This window comes from Crocodylus porosus, unplaced genomic scaffold (assembly GCF_001723895.1).
Source record: "Crocodylus porosus isolate Cpor-Errol unplaced genomic scaffold, CroPor_comp1, whole genome shotgun sequence".
Taxonomy (NCBI): domain Eukaryota; kingdom Metazoa; phylum Chordata; order Crocodylia; family Crocodylidae; genus Crocodylus; species Crocodylus porosus.
In genome coordinates this window covers 8,571,070-8,582,603 of record NW_017728924.1, presented here as the reverse complement: position 1 = coordinate 8,582,603, position 11,534 = coordinate 8,571,070, and the positions used below count along the sequence as shown (strand labels likewise).

The 11,534-nt window shown below is 41.3% G+C and overlaps 1 long non-coding RNA gene across 1 annotated transcript in view; it reads right to left on the bottom strand.

Annotated features, from left to right (window-relative positions):
- Positions 1-7,067: 7,067 nt before the first annotated feature.
- The window catches only part of LOC109313753, a 9,271-nt gene continuing 4,804 nt past the window's right edge, over positions 7,068-11,534 (bottom strand). Inside the window, exons 2-3 of the long non-coding RNA XR_002102138.1 lie at positions 10,745-10,747; positions 7,068-7,157 (exon numbers count right to left, since the gene is read on the bottom strand). This is a non-coding gene — a long non-coding RNA (uncharacterized LOC109313753). The remainder of the gene's footprint in view (positions 7,158-10,744; positions 10,748-11,534) is intronic.

The window sequence follows — 11,534 nt, the reverse complement described above, 5'->3', positions numbered from 1 at the left end:
TTTGCTGAGAAACTCTTATTTATAATGATAAAATCAGGCATTTAAAGAAGGTATAAAATCTGGAAAAAAAAGATATTTATGCTAAGAATGGAAATTTTTAGAGGCAGATCCATACTTTTCCTTATTTCTGAGCCAACAAATTAAACAGCAAACAGAACTGGAATACAATGCACACAAGTGATAGAAGCTAACCTTGTCATTATCTGTAAAGAACGTGCAATTTTTAAATATACATTATACAGCTTTACTTGAAAAAATCTGTACTCACAATTTTTCATTTGTTAACTCTTGTCATTTTATTAAGATTAGAAACCAATACTTATGTTTTAATGTCTTTATGTCCTAATTACAAGCTAAGTATTTTATAATTAGAGAGAGTTAATCCAAAATGCTAAGCATAACTTCCTCAAGACCATCGACTTTGAAAGTTTGTTTACATCTCCTAAATGAAAGTTAAAGATACTAGCTGCTAACCTGTAAGAAATCACCTCACTTTTTATTTAAATTAAACTTTCATGGCTTTAAAATCCAATTTAAATATTCATGACAAGTATGCTTCTTATTTAGGGAGAAATGCATGCATTAGAAAGAAAACTGATTAAATTCAATGTAGTTTTAATGGAAACAGGTAAACACTTGATTAGTGGCCAGTAAGAATCTGTTTTAATTTACATTAAAACCACCTCTTCTTTTGGAGCTCAAGGTCTAGCTCACTTAATTTTCTATTTCTTGACATAAATAATTTCAGTATTGTTATTCCATTGCTAATGACATTCAGCAGAACCTTATCGCATATTCCCACACAGGATTTGTAGCCTTAACATTAAAAAAAAAGAAGTGAAATGCAAAACAGCCACAAAAAGACCTGATTTTTTTTTACCACATATTTCATTTAAGTATGTGCAACTTAAACTTTCAGTAACTGTTATCTCAGTGTTCTTGTTTCAAAGAGACCTTTATGACCAGTGAAAAGACTCTGGTTTAAGATTACCCCTAAACTCAGTAAAGCCAATGTAGACTCATAGCCTGTGTCCATCTTTTCCCTGCTAAGGCTAGGAATCCTCTGCCATCCAGGAAGACAGGATTGGGAGAAATGATGGGTACTGGAAATCGGAGCACATGCACAGAAACAGGATCCTGTCCCAAGGAGTATGCCATCACTGCTGAGTTCATTCATCCACACCGCAGTTGGAGTCTTTAGCGCAGATGCCTCCATCCGTATTTTATGCACGCCCTATGCAATGCAATTGCAATTGGTGTGCAATTCAGGCTTCCTTACACTGTCTTTTTGCTAACTTACTTTCCCCGTGTTTTTGGAAGTACGGGGGGATCAGGGAAAGTCCTTGAAAGATGACCAGCACTCAAGCTACATGTAGCCTGTGTCCACACAACAAGGTGAACAGACTACTAGCCGTAGCTCCCAAACCCCAGCCCAGCCTAGCTATCCTGGGATTAAAGTGCCACTAAACTAATATGAAAGTGTTGTCTGTGTAGACAGGAATAGAGTTGAGAATGACATCTGAGTGAAAGCCAAGTTAAATCTCCAGGGAAAACTCAGGCCACATTTCATAGCTGCCACTGCAGAAAGCACCCTGGAGTAACCTTTTTAGAGGCATTTGGACGGACTAGATTAAGGGCAAACAAGTTCAGCTCCAAAGTCCCACTGCTGGCCGTGTAGGCTCTTGTGCCTACTACCAGCCAATATTTGCCCCTGAGAGTGTGTGCGTACAATATTTAAACTCAATGTTTTTTAGACCGCTTAACACACTGAGGGTTGTGTGCTGCCTTGCCCGAATGAAGGCTAAGTCTCACATGAATCCTTTTCAACTGGAAATCAAGTAGTCAGGCGCGGTTTCATTTGGGTCATGCTCAAGTTCAAAGAAAAGGCCAGAGCTGTAAATGGCCCCTTTTCACACTGTTCCCTAGTGCTAATCCCTTGTGCTCCAGGTAAATGTGGTCACTAGTTCCTTTTGTCCAGAGTGCACTTTCCTAATGGGTAGATATATACGTCTAGGAGACTTTTCAAAGCCATTTTTTCAATACAGCTCTTACTAGTCTTTTAAGCTTATGTTTTAATACACATATGCAGAAAACCTTAAAACTAACCCGGTGACTAAATTTAGTTTCCAATGTCTCATTTAATACATCTAGGTGACTAGCGTGATTTTCAGGGTGTGCTGAATGCCTCGGCAATCGAGCCATTTATGGAGGTATAGTGATATGGATGCAAAGACTCACATTTTTAAAATAGAAAGCCAAAGTTAATGAGTGCCTTTGCTCAGGCCAAAGTGAAATTATAATGCTAGAAGAACACAAAATCCATGGTCATGTATTAAGATAAGCACGGACATGTATTTCCCTGAGAACAAGTTGCAGTGGCACACACTGTCCCCAGGAAATGCTCGTGCCACGCACACTCTGGAGTGCAGCAGGTTACCCCAGGTGGGGTAGGGGATGCTGGGGCCAGAAACTGTGCAACCTTACCTGGGGTCCTGAGGGCCTTGGGGAGCTGCAGCACAGCGGTCCTGCAGCTGGGAGCCTGCCCGGCAGTCGGAGTGTGGCTCCAGCCGGCCAGGCTCCGGTTTTGGGTGGCATGTACTGCTGCCATGTGCGCCGCCCTGTTTTTTTTTTGGTGTGGGGCTTTTTGACCCCAGGATCTCCCTGGCCCAATGATACTAGAAATACTTATACAGGGAAAGTCTTTCTAAAAGTTTCCAAACTTGAGCTAATTCATGTGAGCTTTGGATAAATATCCCACTGTTGGGTGCTTAACCGAAGCTAAATTCCAGACCTTTGGTATTTCATTCATCCTTAGTCCTGGTATTTCTCCTATGGCCCACAAGTTTTCTTTCTCCCCTGGGAGATGGTCACAAGAAGACACAATACTATTGGAACTGTGGAAAGAGAAATCCTGTACTGGTAAGAAACATACACCCGCCGTGCGTAAATGGAGCACATGTTGAACAAGTATATCTGCACGAATAAATTTTCACTATGCTTGACAATGGAGGTGAAGAGAAAAATTAAAAATGCTGACATTTAAAAGGAAGCAAAAAATGAAACCGCTTTTCCAATGATAATTTTGGTGCGTTGTTATGTGTATTCCAAAGTTTGCCCTAAAAAACCCCTAAAATATTTCTTTAGAAATATTTTTATCCTTTAGGTTTAGGAACTGAAAATATTCGTTGATTAGCTGACTCCTCCCATTCCCATTCCTCCCATCTTCTTCAGCCAAGTTATTATACAGGGTCTCTGCTATAAAGAAACGGTAAGAGATTTTATAAGAATTTAACTGTGCTTAGAAAGAGCACTACCTTTATCTTTCCATAACGGCACACATCTTTTACTGCTAATGGAACAATAAAGCCAATTATTGTAGTCATTTAGTGATAGTTAATAAATGTCTATTTTAAAAAGTACTGTACTAAATGAAAATGCATCTGGCCATTCCTTTTGAAGAATTTCTAGTGTAGCCATCATCATGGTATCTGGGTGCCTAATTTACATGCCATTTCGTGAACGCTTGGAAAGCTGGTTTTAATATCCCCAGAAGGATGAGATTCAGTGAATTGTGAGGGTCTTGAAATGTGCTCTGCTAGCTCAATGACACAGCTAACTGGGATGACACTCCCAAGCCAGGGAAGTGATTAGATCTGTGTGCCCGGGTATACAGAGCTTCTCAGAGAGAAAATTAAATCAAGACCTTGTAATATCCAACTAATGCTTTATTAATGCCCAGCACTACATTTTCTTAAAGTTTAAATGAGAACTTGTATTTGTTACTTTTTGTAAACTCTGGAGACTTAATTAATTTTAAAATACATGCTCCTGACTCTAAGTGAATCATTCAGTGCTTAGCAGGAGACCAGGAAACCCTCTAGGCAACTACTGAAAGCCATCACCACTTCAATTTTAAAGAAACACCAGGGTGGAGCTAAAGAAGAGGACTTAATGATGTGGAAGACTCAGTGTCAACATTTGATCCTTTCCTTTAGTCCAGGCCACATGCAGATTCAACCCCCAGTAGTGGTGAAGGGGGCAGACAGAGGTCACAGAAAGACAAAGTCCTAAAATATAGTTTTTGCAATATACTTTATGCAAAAAAACCAAAAAACCCGTAGTTTTTGCAAAGTCCTAAAATACACGTCCCAAGTCAACGCCCAGAAATTCTCCATGCAAAGCAATAACCTGGTTTTGCATTGGATAGGGAAGCCTTTTGCATAGGTCTGCAGACTGGAGATCAATGTGCCTCTTCTCCAGAAAAGTTCGATGCGCGGGAATACTCAAGTGATATTCTGCGAACGATACGGATGTATGTGGATACACATGCACGTTGGGGTTGAAGAAAGTGCAGGGATTGTTGGGAGCAGGCAGGCAACGTATTTCTTAAAGAACTCAGCTCATGCGGCTTTTCTGTAGGACACGGTCCTGTTTAGCATCCTGAAGCCAAACGACAGCATGGTCTATTGGGGCTACTCTGGTTGTAAGGGTCATGGCCTCATGTGGCACACCTATCCCATAACACCTGGAGTCTGGCTAACTCTTCTTTCTACCAAGCACTGTTTCTCCAGTGACTGGAAAGATTTTGTGTGCTCTCAGTAGACATCTCTAATCACTATGGCTAGCTGGACATTTGGAAAGATGAAATGCATCCAAAATGTGGCATGAGACATGTACACATGTCCCTCGTGCAAGAAGGGCAGCAAATGACTGACAATGCAAACAGATCGGCCTAAATAGCTGCTAGAATGGATTAAAAAAATAGCTCTTCAAATTATTTTAAGGTAAATCAGCTACGTTGTCAAAATAGCGGATTGCTTTTTTCCTTCCAACTTCTTACTGAGCCAGAATATGTAAATTTGGCTGTGTTTTTACCCAGGCATGTTGAAACATTTCATTTCTCACTTATATTAACATTTACTTTCAATAAAATCCTTTAAACACCTACATCTCACTAACTTTGAAAATCGAATCCACTTCATAATTGGCTCTCCCAGGCAGACTAATGACACTGCTAACAATTTTACAGGTGCAAATTTCCACATCTTTCTGCAATGAAAAGTGCAAAAGGAAAGAGAGGAAATTGTAGATGCAGGCTTGTTTGGAGGGAATTAAATCAGAACAACAATAATATGACATCATAAATCAATAACTCTTGCTTTTTGTGGTTTTTTTTATATACCGTGGCAAAGAGGTGAAGGAAAAAAACAGTTCTCTTAACCTCATGAACTTCATTTTTCAGAACCCAAGATGAGGAATTATAATTTATTCATAATGGGCAGACACAATTTAGTAGGCCTGTAGGAGAATGCAGAAAAGGAAATAATAGATTCTCATTTGTGTAGGTGTAAATCAGGAGACGCTGCATTGTTCTCCATGACACTACATGTCTAATGCCTCTGCCAGCCCCAACAGCCTCTGCCGGATGTGCTAGGCAAGCATTAGGGCAGCACACATTCATTTGTGCACATCGTGGAGTGCAAGGCTGATGTAGCAGAAAATATTAGTACCCAGATGGTGCTGGTAGAGGGAAAAAACCCAAAACCAAACAGGTGGACACACTGACAAGGCATATAAAACTCTGCATCATGGCCTGGATGAAACACCTATGAAATAAATCTGCACAGTCTCACCATCGGATGCAGTGCAGCACGTTAACCTCAGGACACTCGCCCTTGTTACGTGTGCACAAGAACATGCCTAAAAAACCTGTGTTAGGAAGCTGCTATTTATCGATTTCCAGAGCATTCTGGGAAGCCTATTAGTTGAACTCTGGACCTACCCACACCTGTGTTTGAGTTTCCATATTCTATTCACAGATGAATACTAGAGGTGTGTGAAATGGGCCCTGTTTGATTTGGGTTCGGCCCAAATCATGGTCATTAATTGATTTAATTCAGCGACTTAATTCATTGATTCAGATCGCAATCGCCAATTCGATTCGGCCAAATACGAATCTGAAGAGTTAGTGCCAATTTGGAGAATCAGCGATTTGGTTACAGATACAGTTTTAAATGTTTTTTCTACACACCTCGAGGTACCAGGTGCAGCTCATGATTGCTGCGATGCTGGGGTGCATGGAGCGTCCCACAGGAGCATGGGGGGGCCCCCCGCATGCTTGGCGGTGAACCCAGAAGTGGATCAGAAGTACTTCTGAAATGCTAAATTCAAGAAAAATGACCATTTTTACTATATATGAATATAATTTTTTATAGTGTACTATATACTATATATTAATATAGTTTATATGGGGGGTTCTTAAATCTTTTCTGCTTGCAACAGTCTCACAGATCATCTCCTATTTCAGTCATTCGGGAAGCTGAACAACATTCCTCTAGCAATCACAGCAACTGTGTAGGTGGATGAGTAATCCTAGGAAAGTATCCAGCACATTAGCTTGTTTTAAAGCTATTTAGCAGCTGGAAACAAGTATCAACACCACAACTAATCAGTGCCCTGTGGACCACAACCATTTCTGCACCACAGTTTGGGAATCGCTGACAAAGAATTCTGTGTTCACCGAGGCGCATCTCAATGGCAAGCATGATAGGGAACTGAAATCAATAGCTTTATTGCAGCTATCTGAAGCAAGATTTGCTGCAGCGGTGTTAAATGTAAGGTGTGTTTGCAGGGTTTGAATGAGTTAGGCTAAATGATTCAGTTTAACAATGACTTAATGACCACATGAACTATTGTGTCAAGTTGGAGCTCCTTCCAAATGTAGCAGGTTAAAGTGGCTCATTCTTCATTATGGCAAAATACTCTGAATCATTAAGCACCTGTCTGTGGCCACACATGTTGACTTTTGAGTAATAGGCATGGACATTATGGGACTTTTTTTTTTTATACCTATGGGCTTTTAACAGCTCTGTGGGTAAGATATAGAGATGTAGCAGGTGAAAACACTCGTTTGAAAGCAGTGGCAGAATAACAGTTTGGCCTGAGAACCTGGAAATGGAGTGTTTTTTAGCAAGGCTAGACAGGAAAAGTGAGCATATTTGAAATTAGATAAAGAGGGGGGCTAGGGAAGGCTTTCAGACGTGCGTGAACATACTTTTCCCCAAACATGGGATGTGACGCTCCAAAATAAACAAGTTTAAATTTTATAAACCTATTTCATTTATTGAGGATTAAACCCTGTGACATGTCCAGGCACCCTTAAGCTTTAAAATGCTGAATTAAAGACCTTGCCTTCATATCCCGAGAGGTGAAATACGTCTTTAGCTTCCTGCCATGGGGCAAAGCCCTTGGTCTGTAATCACCCAGGGCTTGATCCAGAACAGCTGTGAAGTTGTGCAAATAAGAATCCGATCCCTCTTTATGACCAAGTTACTGCCTACTGTCACTAATTAAGAATAGATGAGAATATACAGCTATTTGCTTTACTATAGAGGAGAATGGCATGTAGCCCATGCCTTGTCTAGTACTCCCACTCTCCACTTACACCTCCACTCGGTTTTCCTTATGCTCTTGAAAGTAAAAGATGCCCAGGATTTCCTGCAGGAAATGAAGCCCGGTCTTCATCCTTACTTATGTGAGGCTCAATCCACTGCCCAATGTAGCCATTTTGGCTGACTGTGGCTCAGAAACCCACATAGGTTTCCAGTCACAGTCACTGTACAGATTACAGCCAAGGCCACATGAGTGGAAGCAATATACAGGGATGACAAAGAAGAGCAACGTTCACTGCTAGAGAGTAGTTAGCTATGCATGGAGAGAGGAAGATGCGTTCAGAGCTGGATTGCTGGAGTTACAAGTAATTTTGAAATCAATACTATGTGCGGCATTTTGTTAATGTTAATAAAATGTTTGTCATGCGAGTATAACACACCAAATTAACCTAGTGATGCAACAGAGGGATTCGGTACATTGCTGGAACTAGAAAGCTTTGTCAGTGCAATGGAGGGCAATGAGAAGAGAGCCAGAATAATTAATCCTAGAAGGTAACTGTGGCCGGCGGTTTCGAAACTCCCTTGCCTCATGATAAGAGATCAGACCCCTTTGTCCCTCTGTTAGACTAGCTTAAAAAGACTTAAACACACTCTGGCACATTATAGTTGGTTCGAAAGAACTGCAGCATGTAATTATGGGGCTTTGACTGGATAGTGCTGAGATGCATATCCTGAAAGGTGTTAAAAATATACATTTTCCCATATACTCTTACCGTAGCATGCACAGTTGCTGAATCCAGAGCTTCTGGGGGTGGGAATAGCAATTCAGTCCTGAATTAAACGGGATTTGACCTAATGGTTGGATGTCAGACCTCCAAGGAAAACCAGTCCTGTTTTTGGTTGCTGCTGAACAAATGCCCAAGCTTCCTTGATGGTTAGAAGAGTCAGAGGCTTTCACGACTGCGGCAAGTAAAGTTCCATTTCTTTTCACAGACCAAGGGACAGGATAAGCTCCTCAAAAGGGAATTTTATATTTTGCCTGAAGAAATACTTGAGGACCGTCTACTATGCATTGGTAGAGTATAGACCCTTTCTCATTGGTGGCTTCCAGATACTACTGCAATACAAATGCATTTTAGCATCAGGTATTCAGTGCCTGTTCCTTAATGCATAAGATACCACAAAGTTTGGTAATGAGACAAGACTTCATTTTTGTTGCAAATCAATATTAATTTGCCTGAGCAATGCTTTAAAAACAAAACTGCATTACAAGCCACACTGTCTAAAGTGCCTTTGTCAGATCGTTCATGGTTTGTAATTCAAAAATCTATATTAGAGACATGCTGGATAGCAAAATGAGTTGGTTATTTCCCACCATGGCTTGCCTTGAAGTGATATCAGTCCTTCCCGACTCCAGCAAATCCAGTCTTTGTAGTGCTCTCCCATCTGTATTTCTCTGTTTGGAGTTGGTGTGGGGCAGGGACTGTACCTTTTTCTGTACTTGGCAAGTACTTAGCAGCGTTTTGATGCTCTTGCAGTTCAATCAGCACACTCTATTATTATTTGCATTATAGCAGCACCCAATAGGAGCTAAGGATACCATCATGTTAAAAAGTGTACAAAAACATTTTATGCATAGCAAATAGGCAGTCCCAGTCTTAGCGTGAGATGTGGCATGGCTCCCACAGAGAAGACGAAGTACAGGGTGTTCTCTCATTGGCTTTTGCATCGTTTCTTGCAAGCCTCGGGGTCTTCGTTTTCAATAAGGTCTTGCAACACATGTGACGGCGCTTTATAAGAAAGTTCAACAAGAGATTGAGGCTTTACATACTTTGAACTCAGCTTTGGTTGGATCTGTGAGACCAAGACCAAAAAGACAAGTTGTGCAGTGGAAGAGAAATGCCATTCCCTGTACCACGTCATTCATTTTTCCCCGACGCAAACTGAAAATGGAAACCTCTGCCTAAGGAACGGCCAATCGGCTGCACCTGATTTTGAACACTGAGGACCTGATCCTTGATCCTGGCTAATTTTGGACTTCCTCATCATGGCAGAACCCAAACTACGTTATGACATCCCTCCTTTCCTCTTTGCATAGGGAGTAATTCAGACCTGAGCCAATGTTGGGAAGGCGCCTGGTTACAGCAAGCCTTCCAGCAGTCCTGGCAACTATTCCAGATGGTATAAGCCTAATCAGTTTAGTAGCAGTGCTAATCTCAGCCTGAGGAATCTGTAAGTCATTATATCATCAGGGTTTTCAGCTGCTTTTGCACCACTGGAATGATACCAAATAGCAGGAGGGAAGGGGCAGGAATATTCTCCCAGACGCTTGACTGAAAAGGTAGCTTGGTGGGGATGATTGCCAAAAACACCCTCTACCATAAAATACCGGCTTTAAAAATTTACTTCATATCAATTTTGTTCTAATCAGGGCCTTATTTAAGTCTTCCCGTTCCACACACAGTATCCCCGGCTTTCAGTAAGCTATTACTAGGTAAAAAGGTTTATTGGACAAAAAGTCTTCTAATAAACTGCAGCTGGTTGAGAGAAACAAAGGACCAAAAAAAAAAAGAAATGCAGGTGGCAGGGCAGGTTATGCTACTTTTAGAGAGTTCTGCAAAAATATTAGTCACGTGTCTTTAAAGTACTTCCATGCAAACACCCTCTAGATGAGACTACTGGATACTGGTGCCAGAGACTGAATACATTTGCTATGAATTCAAACATGAACGTTCTTGACGTGCCTTTATGTTCTAGAAGTGATAAGACCTGGTTCACATCCCCCTTCCTCTGGCTACTGTAAAATCATGGCCCACGGGCACTTGTGCAAAGGGACAATCCGATCTTGAGTTGCTGTGAGATCCAAAATAACTGCTCTTTTTCACCATTGGCAAAGAGAGGTCTTTGAAACCAAGCTTCCTTAAAGTCCCTCCTGCCCTCATTTAGGAGGGTCTGTTAACATGGTTCAAAACTGAGAAAATGCCGATGAAACTTCCCCAGTGGCTGCTTTCAATCACATTAGAGGTCACAGCCTTTAGCTATGAGTCTTAACATGAACTTTCTGCTCATTGCAGCCATGATGCTGAAACCATTTTGGGAAGGGAACCATATTTAAAGACCTTTGCTCAGTTTCATGGAGAATAAATTGCTTCCTATCCTCATTTAAGGGAACTTCATTAGAGAAAGGTGACTCTTCAACAATTAACATAAAAGTATGGTACACCAGTTTCCTTCAGACAAAAGCATGTGAAAGCAAAGCTCTCATTACAGTATGTGTGACTTTCCTGTAGCAAACGGGGACTGATAGCAGTGAGTGCCCTGCATAAAATTTGCCTCTCCCGCTGCAGACAAACCCACTGCAGCAAAAATGCTAGCTTGATCCCCTTGCATGGGGTTAATCAGTCACTGCATTATCACAGAGCATTGGCAGGGTTGTCCAGGCTGGAGACAGGAGACCAGTTTTAATTATTAATTTGTGCATGGGGAAAAGTCAGGTGTGCACTGGTGGCACAAGACCCTGTTCCCACCAAAGTCATCTCTTGGTGCAGTACCTGCTTAAGGGAGAAGAGGAAGCTACAAGCTATCCCAGCTCAGGGTTGGTGGATGTAGGTGGGCAGGTTGTACAACCAAGTGTCAGACTGCCTGCAAACCTCAATGTTAAGATTGCAGAAAAAGGAGGAAAATGTTACTAAGGAATCAGGTGAGCTGATGATCTGTCTTCAAAGTGGGAAGATCCTCGGCTGCCGCCTTAGGCATTTTTATGGTCCCCACTATTGTAAAAGTGGTCCAGGTGGGCTGGCTTAAAGGCAAGGATCTGGCCCTTCATTTTAAATGCAAGTGGAGTGCAGGCTATACCCCGTACATGCATCACCAGTCCTTACTCGTGGGTTATTTCCCAGTTCCAGCCTCCACGTCAAGCAACAAAAATGGTTGTGATCAATGGTATAATGACCCTGCAAGAGCCACAACAGATACCTAATTACTGGTTGAGAAACTTGCTGTATCTACTTGAATGCACAATTTGTTTTTCTATACAGTGATTGCAGAACTAATGTGACAGTGTAATTAATTATCTCACTTTTTAAAAACATTTAAATTTTGTTCATTTAGCTCGAAGTTTGGAAAGCAAGATAGATTTCAGCC